This window comes from Drosophila grimshawi, unplaced genomic scaffold (assembly GCF_018153295.1).
Source record: "Drosophila grimshawi isolate 15287-2541.00 unplaced genomic scaffold, ASM1815329v1 contig_848, whole genome shotgun sequence".
Classification (NCBI taxonomy): Eukaryota; Metazoa; Arthropoda; class Insecta; order Diptera; family Drosophilidae; genus Drosophila; species Drosophila grimshawi.
In genome coordinates, this window is record NW_025063692.1 from 19,739,010 (window position 1) to 19,748,436 (window position 9,427).

At 41.6% G+C, this 9,427-nt stretch overlaps 1 long non-coding RNA gene across 1 annotated transcript; it reads left to right on the plus strand.

Annotated features, from left to right (window-relative positions):
- Positions 1–6,233: 6,233 nt before the first annotated feature.
- Positions 6,234–9,296, plus strand: LOC122322833. The gene is made up of 2 exons (XR_006246879.1): positions 6,234–6,634; positions 8,878–9,296. It is a non-coding gene; the product is annotated as an uncharacterized LOC122322833 (long non-coding RNA).
- The last annotated feature ends 131 nt before the right edge of the window (positions 9,297–9,427 follow it).

The window sequence follows — 9,427 nt, forward strand, 5'->3', positions numbered from 1 at the left end:
CGATCAGATCTAAGAAAATCCAATTTGCAGCTTTCTGCAACATTTTCAAACAATCTCAACTCGAAATAATTTGGATTTTGGCAATGATGTTGGACAAGTCGATGCTCTTATGTAACAGTTGAGGAAATTAGATGGCCAAATAAAGTGGTGTAGTGTTGGTTGGAAGAGGGAAACTGTTGCACGGTTGCACAGTGGCAGTTGCCTATTTTCGAGTCATTAGACGCGACGCATTCGAGAATTGTGTCTATTTTAAATGTCGACTAAGGCGATGGCGCGTGGCATGAATGAATTGAAGATGTCTGCACGTTGCATCCTCTCTCTCTGCCTCTCCGCTCCGCTCCGAACCGATCCGATCCGATCTTCTGTCTCCCTAATCCACATATGTCTGCATCTTTGTGGCATGGCTAAAATTAATGCATTCTCAAGTGAGGCACGGCAAACGCGTTGCTGCTGCAAAAATGTTTTCAAATCAATTCAAAAGTTCAACAGCCGAAAAATCACAGAGATAGCGAGACAGCAAGAGAGAGCGAGAGAGAGAGAGAGCGGGAGAGAGAGCACGAGGGAGAGAGAGAGAGAGAGCTGATTTGGCATTAATTAGATAGAAAATTCTCAGGGTACGCATTCCACATACGCTGAAATCGGTCGGCCAGTGTGTGGCCAGCCAGCTTCTGTTGATGATGATTGGATGGGGCGCCGGCTGGGGGGGTGGGAGTGGGGGGAGGCAGGGTACGTGGGGGCCACCACCCCAAACCAATTAGATCAGTGCGCCAAGCGGCAGCAGCAGCAGCAGTGGCAGCAGTGGCAGCAGTGGCAGCAGTAGCAGCAGTGGCAGTGGCAGCTGCAGCAGGCTGCGTAGCTGTACCACATGTAGAAGTATTTTTCTTTTCTTTTTGTTGTTGTTGTTGTTGTTGCTGTTGTTGCTGTTGTTGCTGTTGTTGTTGTTGTTTCAGCGTTGTGCCTTCAGCGCTGTGTGTCATGCGGTTGTCCTTGAGCCAGACGCGTTCGTGTCCTTTGCCTCGTAATAAGCTTAGGCAGCAGCTTCTGCTCAATCGCGCGCACTCTCTCTCGCTCTCTCTCCCTCTCTCTCTGTCTCTCTCTCTCTCTCTCTCTCTCTCTCTCTCTCTCTCTCGCTCTCTCCCTCTCTCTCTGTCTGTGTGTGTCTGTCTCAGTCTTGGCTCGCTCGCTCGCTCGCAGGCTGCTTCGCATAGTCAAGTTATATAATATGCTTGAACATTTTAGTTCTATCAGCTTCTGATATGCCCCCCTCCCCCCAAGTCCCTCCCCCCTCGCTCCTTTTCTGGCCCGCTGAAGCTTATTGAATTACTTGTCTGTAGTTTGTTGTTGTTGTTGTTGTTGTGTCAGCTTGTGTGTGTCTGTACTTTTTGCCATTTGCTTGCTTGATGCCATTTCGCGTATAATTGTTTAATGTCCTGTTTTATTCTTGGCTTGGCTTGGCTTGGCTTGGCTTGGCAACTGGCACTCATGCTCATGCTGGTCCTGCTACTGCTACTGGTCCTGTTCCTGATTCCTGATTCCTGATTCCGGCCCCTCGTCCTCGTCCTCTGACTGTGACTGGGTCGCTTTATTCACACGACACGCACAATAGACACAGCGCTGTTTCCCCCATTGTTTGGCTCTGCTTTTCAGCCTTTTCTGCGATTTTCAGCTTTTTTGTTGTTGTTGTTCTTCTTCTTCTTCATCTTCTTCTTTGCATTACCTAGACTGGAATGCGATTGTTGCTGCTGCTGCCGTCTGCCGTCTGTCGTCTGCCGTCTGCCGTCTGCTTCGATCTACTTAGTTGCATAATGCTTGATCTGGCTTTGATTAATGAGTGTCCTTTTCCCGCTGTGCCTCGATCATCTCACATATATCTGCCACTAAAAATGCATGCCAACCAGTTGCTGCTTGTTGCAAATCAATTAAATATTGCTATTCAAATGAAAACCAAAAGTCATTTTTAGTCGACAATTCAAGCAAATAATATGCAATATGCATATATATACATACATATATATATATATATTCACTATATGTGACATGATCATTAACTGATTATAATAGCCTCAACTTGCTTGCCTTGACAGTGTTGCCAACTCTTCTGAAATGGCATTGCCAGCATTGCCAGACACTCGCTAAAAACTATTTGGCTGAGCTGATCTAGTTGATTGGCTTAAAGCTTAGCTGGCCGCCATTTTGTTTAGCTTGCTTAGACAAATGCATACACAAACAGTGTGCGTGTGTGTGTGCGTGTGTGCGTGTGTGTGTGTGGTGTGTGTGTGTCCATTTCAAGCTGTGCCTTCGATAATTGCACTGCATTTCGTATTGCAATGCGAATGCACACACACAAACACTAACACACACACACACACACACATACATGCACACACATGCATACACACACATGCATACACACACATGCACACACACACACACCCACCCACTCAGGCACACACACATGCATAGATATGAAGGCTGCCATTCGCAGGCTGCGTTGGCAGGCCTACGTCTCTCTCTCTCTCTATCTCTCTCTCTCTCTCTCTCATTCGCTCTCTCTCTCATTCGCTCTCTCTCTCTCTCTCTCTCTCTGTCTCTCTTGCACACACACTCACGCATATGCAGTTGGCATTAGCTTTGTTGAGCCTCAGCACTCAGCTTTTTTATTGCATACTTTGCAGGGTTGCTGCTGCAGTTGCTGCGCGCGCCATTTTTGTGTTGCACTTGTTGTTTGCAACACACACACACAGAGAAACTCATATACATATATAACGGATGTATATAACATGGAACGAGTGCAGCAGCGGCTGCAATGTGCCACAAGCAGCACAGCTCGTCGCACAGCGACTCGTTCCACTTTGCAACGCATCCAACGTCTGCCATTCGCTGCATGACTATGCAAATTGCACGCCCACAACACGTTGCGCACCGCGTCGCACCCTCTGCGAACAGCCTAACCCTAAGGATGCAAGGATGTTGATGTAGACGAGCACTGCAGGCGCGCCACAGAGCAGAACAGAGCACAGCAGCAACCACAACAACAACAAGAACAACAAGAACAAGAACAGCAACAACAACTGACCAATGTCCAACCCCCTTTTGGGATTTTTGTTGGTTGGCAAGCTAACCTTTCACCCCGGGGCGCGAGGCTTTTGTGGCATCATCAAAGGATGCACTTTTTGTGTGTGCTTTCTGCTTGCTGCTTGAATTATTGAATTGCTAAATAAAAAGGCATGAAAAGCTTTCAACTTTAATTGGCTTGTTGCCACAAACAAAGCTGCAATCAAACTCTCTCTCTCTCTCTCTCTGCCTGTCTCTCTCTCTCTATCTCTGTCTGTCTCTCTCTCTCTCTCGCTCTCTCTCTCTCGATTGCATTCGTTGCGGCCACCCCTCGTTTGTCGCTGTTGCCCATTAAACGTCAATTAATGTCACCTTCAACAACTGCAATTGCAATTGCGGCAACAACAGCAATAATTATGTGTAAGGCAACCCCTGGACGCAGCCACTGCCACTGCCACTGCCACTGTTCCACGCCCTGCTCCTTGCCCCTGACCCTGTCCATGTCCCTGTTGCTGCTGCTGCTGTTGCTGTTGCTGGCAAATCTTCACTGATTTTGTTTTGATTGCGACGCGTGCGTTGCTGTCACTTGGCGTCTCTCCCCTTCAGTCGCACCTCGTCCCGGCGACGGCGAGCCAGACAGCCTGTATGTGTGTGTGTGTGTGTGTGTGTGAGGAGAGCAGCGAGTGTCGAGTGCAGCGTGCAACAAGTGTCCTGCATTTTGCTCTCGTCCGTCCTTGAGTTTATTCCAGTGTTATTTTCATTGAGCCACAGCGGCGTGTCTATATATCTGTGTGTGTGTGTGTCTATGTGTGTGTGTATCTATGTGTGTATCTATGTGTGTGTGTGTGTCTATGTGTGTGTGTGTGTGTGTGTTGTTGTGCTTTATATGGGATATTTTATATATTTATATGCACAAGTTGTGTTCTTTGTAATTCGATTTAATTCAAATCTCTTCAATTAAATTCGATTTTCCTGGGTTGATCATCTCGAGTTGAGTTTTATACCTCTAATTTTTGATCGGCGACTGTCTATGTGTCTATATAGTGTTAATAGACTACCTAAACGGGCTAATCCTCATTTACGACTTCCCCTCAAATGTTTTTTGTTCTTTCTTGTTTTACCCAATCAAAACTTGTTTTTGTTGAGTTGAAGAACTAAAGGAAAAATTCGATAGAATACCCAAATTAAATTTAGAGTTTTGCAAGTTTATTAAAGGATCGTAATTCAGTTAAATGCATATTGTAATTTGCTGACGATGTGCATCGAGATGTTGCTCGAGATACTCCTCTAACTTACTCACAATATATATCCATATACATAAATTCTTCTTAATCTTATATATGCTATAGATTAACTCATCCAGTTGCATTTGAATTTCATTGGAAAACCAAACGATTGGCAGCTATATAATATGGTTGTCCGATGTTGGTAATCTGATTGAGATTGGTTCGAATATCTTCAAGAACAACGAAGTTGTTCATCCAAAAACGCATCTGGCAGCTGTGTGATATAAACGGATATATATATATATATTATTATAATTGTGATCAAGAATATATATATATTTATATATATGCTAATTGACACAGCTTCCAACAAGATTCGATTTTAAATTTTTAAAAGAAGTTTAAGTTTGCCATTAAATCGATTTAAAGAATGCCACCAAATTGTGACAACAATTTAAATCCATTGAAATTATTTATTTTTATTCATTTATGGCTTGAAATCTTCTCCATTCATCCATGAACTGTAACATTTTTCATCTGTTTTTTCATCCCAATCAGTTTCTTTATTAACTAAAGAACACTAAATATTCTTCAGTTTTTTTTTTATATTCAATTTTGTTCTACATCAAAATGTAAATGGAAACAAATAACAAATATTTGCAATAAATAAACTGATTATCGGCTGGCAAAGTGCTCTTGATTAGAGCTTCATTTTGTTTTCATTTTTTTCTTCTTCTCTCTTATGTACATTAAAGATTGTGTGTACATGCATATACACACACACACACACACACACATATGGATTTGCGTGTGTGTGTGTGTGTAATTCTGTTCAATTTGCCTTCGGTGCTAACAGCTTTGAGCACAGTGCTCGCAGTTTTACTTCCTTTGCTGCTTCCTTCTTCCTTTTGACGCTTAAGCGCCGCCGTCGTCGTCGTCGCCGCTTTCAATTTTTTGGCAACGCCAACGTCGACAGCGACGCAGCGCAACATTATCCTGGCATCTGCTCACTTACTACAACTACACTCACTCTTACACTCACACACACACACACACACACACAAGCATAGCCAAAGCTCCCGGTTCCAGTTCCAGGCAGCGCGCGCCCCGTTTCTGAGTCGTTTATTTTATTTTATTTTTTTAAGTTTTTGTTTCTTGGCTCCGTTGCCAAATTTTGAGTCGGAGTTTTTGAGTATCATATTGGGCTCAACTGTGGGGCAATAGTTGCCAAACCGATCTTGATAGCTGTGTGTTGTTTCTAGTTGTGTTATTTTGTACATAAGTATGCATATATTAGTAGCTCAATCCGCGAAACCGCTTTTGTTTGGCTCAAACTTTTATTAAAATATCATTAACTTGGTATTGTTTATTTTTTTGTTGCTTATTTTATTTATATATATATATATTTTTTTTTTTGTGTTGCGTACCAGTAGCAGTGAGTTAGAATTTGACAAACTCGAAGCTTTAGCATTCAGTCTCAAGCCAAAAGTCACTCAGTTCGCTGAATTGGCGGGACTCATTTCTCATTCCACTCACACTCATTAAATTTCGGCAAAAGCCACAAAAACACACATACATACAAACACACACACATAGACACTAAACAGAGAGAGGGGTATACACAAAAACATCGCACATTGGTTTTGTGCTGTGCTGTCTTTCGCTTCGCTGCTGCCGTCGACGCTGCTGCTGGCGCTGCTGTTTGCTTGCGCTGTCTGTGTGTTTGTGTTTGTGTGTATACAAAGCATAGGAATTTGGTCGAAGGCAGAGAGCGTTGGCGGCCAAAAAATGCTTGAGTGTAACTGTTAAGTGATAAATGTTACGCACTCAGTGCTCTGTTAGGCAGCGCGTTGAGCTCTTTTTCTATGTCTCATCGCACGCGTCTCTCTCTCGCCCTCTCTCTCTCGGTCGTTCTCATTCTTTTTGCTCTGTTTCGGCTGCCGCTGCCGCTGTCGCTGCTGCCGTTGCTGTCGCTGCTGCTGCTGGTGCTGCTGCGAATGCCAGCGGCATGCACGTCGGTCATTTTTGTATTTGGAAGCACAATTACTTTCCGTCATTTGTATTTGGAACGCCGCAGCAGAAAGAAGGTCGTCAAAAAGCATTATTGGCACAACATTTTCGGCAAAAGGCAAAAAAAAAAAAACACCAACAAAAATCAAATCAAACGCAAAGAAAAGTTAAAATTATGCATTAACGTCGTCCGTCGCCGCCGTTGTTCATTGTTTTTTTTCCCTCTGTTGTGTTTGTTCGTAAATAGTTTTATTTTCAGTTGTTCGAGAAACCGCAAAGTGATCTTGATCTGCTGTTGCTTCTTCTCCTTCTTCGCTCGCTCGTTCGTTCGTTCGTTCCAAAACGTAAGCAAGAAAACGAAAAAAAAAACCAAAAAAAAAACAAAAATGAAATGAAATAAAATAAATTAAAACAAAGAGCGCGCAGAAATCGTTCAAAATTACGAAATCCCCCACACATAACCGAACATAAAATAGGAAAGCAAAAACATATCATTCAAAGCCAATAACACACACACACACGAACGCACAGCAGGCATGCATACCAATACGAATGCAGAGCAATGTTTTTACAATTGCCAAAAAAAAAAAGTTGACAAACGCTTTTAAAAAGAAAGTAAAACAAAAAGCGTTCAACTTGTGCTTAATGTTTGTTGTTGCGTTTCTTTTAATCGACGTCGTCAAATAATTAGCAACACCAGCAGCAACAGCAGCAGCAGAAAGAACATCCAATAAATAGTTGTCGCGTTGGCGGGCGGGGGGCATAGCGGGGGGATAGTTGGACTCAACAGCAGCATAGGGGGGAGGGCGGGGCGGCTAGAAGCTTTTGCTTTTTTTTTTTATGTCGTTGCTGTTGCTGCTGTTTTCTTTTTTCGTGGCATATTTTTTGTATGTGCTTGTGTGTGTGTGTGCGTGTGTATGTGTGCGTGCGTGCGCGTGTTTTGCCGCCCCGCAACTTTGTGTGTTTTTTGTGCCTTCTTTTTTTTTCTTACAACTCGAAACTCACAAAAAGTAGCCAAAAAAAATGTGTACAAATTGCGTTTGCTTTTTCTGAGTTTTGATGCTGTTTTTTTTGTTGTTGTTTGTTTTAATGTTTGCATAAGCAAAACATTAAACAAGTGTTACATTAAACAGTTTGAAACATAATTATATATTTAATAATAATATAAATACAACACATTCAAACGTTTTTTTTTTTTACATAATTTCTAAAATATATACACAAAAACGCGCGCACACACACACACATATATATATATATATATATATATATATACATATACATACATATATATATATATGCTATAAATATATATATATATATATATAAATACATGCATACAAATGTATGCGAACGTTTAAAACATAGCGAGCTGCTGGCAAAGTCAAACAAATGCAAATACAAAGTCAACGCAAAAATAACAAACACAATTTTTAAAGACGCTCTGACATCATCTGCGCTAATATTACAACAAAAATAAACCATAAGCAGCAGGCGACAATAACAAAAACTACAACAACCACTACGACAAACTGCAATCAGAGAGAGAGAAGTAAGCCAACAATAAAAAGTAGTACACAAAAAAAAAAGAAATACCAAAATATGAGCAATAAAACCGCATTTACAACAACCAAACAAACAAAAGAGCAACAAGAATTTTCACCATTTTTGGGCACATTTTTTTCTTTTTCTTTGTGTGTGTTATTTTTTTTGTGGTTTCTTATTCGCTTTTCGTGATTTTGCTTTGCTCCTACTACTTATTCACCACACAAACAAAAAATGCCAACAACAAAAAAAAATTGCCAAAAAAGAAACAGCAACGCACGCACGCACACACACGCACACACACACAGACACACACACACAGACACACACACACACACACACACAAATACACCGACCAAGATCAAAGTCAACATGACGACAACGACAACAGCAGCAGCAGCGGCAGCAGCAGCAAAGCTTTCTCTCTCTTGCGCTACGTTCACGCATCGCGTAAATCTCTTCTAATGGGAATGCGGCCCCCGCTCACGCGTCGACGCAGGCGTGCGCCCACTCAACGGCGTCGGCGTCGCTGTCAGCGATGTTGATGATGAAAGCTTTGCTCTACTCTGCTCACTTGGTTGGCTGTTAAGTAGCAACATGTCGCAACGTGTTTCTTACTTGCCGGCCGGCCGGTCTCTGATCACTGGCCGCTGCAACAACAAACAGCTGTTGCGCTATGAACGGCCCTTACTCTCACTCTTTCTCTATATCTCTCTCTGTCACTCGCCGGCTGTAAATGGCGCTAGTAGTTAAAGTAGGCGGTGTGATGGGGTGGGATGGTCAATGGGTTCATTGTTAAGCTCTGTTGAGCTTTTTATGTTATAATATTGCCATTGCATTCGTATGCATTGAAAGCTCAAATATGTGTATGTGTGTGTGCACTAGCCCAAAATAGTTGTATGATGATCGAAATGAGACACACACACACACACACAGCAGTTGTGAGAGCTTTTTTTTTGACAAACTGTCGAATTTGGTTTTAAGTGTTATTCTTTGCTCTTCAAATCTGATTAATACTTAATATTGTCTTCTCACGTTGCAGATTTTCACCAATTTGGCCAAATTGATACAAATACCATTTCTTTTCGTATTGGAGACCACTGCAACAAATTTTATTTCGAAATTCATTGAAAAGACATCAGAAAGAGCAAAAAAAAAAAAAAAAACGCGCGCATAAAAAGCTTAAAATAAAATATATAATTACAACTAATAAAACTCAAACAATGCAAGAACAGCAACAATAATTAATGGACAAACAACCAGCTGTAAACGACAATTTCTCGATAAAAAACAAAACCGCAAAATTCGTTTCGGTATCAACCTTAAAGCAAAACAATAATCAATGAGCCAAAAACACGAGTCATAGTAAAAAAAAAAAAAGTTAAGCATCAAAATTCAAATAAAGAAACGTCCTTTTTGAAGCATTCCACGCCCGAACACAACAACAAAAAAATAAATAAATAAAGAAAAAGAAAAATCCAATCGCGAAATATCAAAAATAAAACAAGAAAAGAAATTACAACGACAGACACCTAAAATCAAATCACCAAATTCTAAAGTGTTTTCCACGGTGAAACGTAATCCGAGCTTTT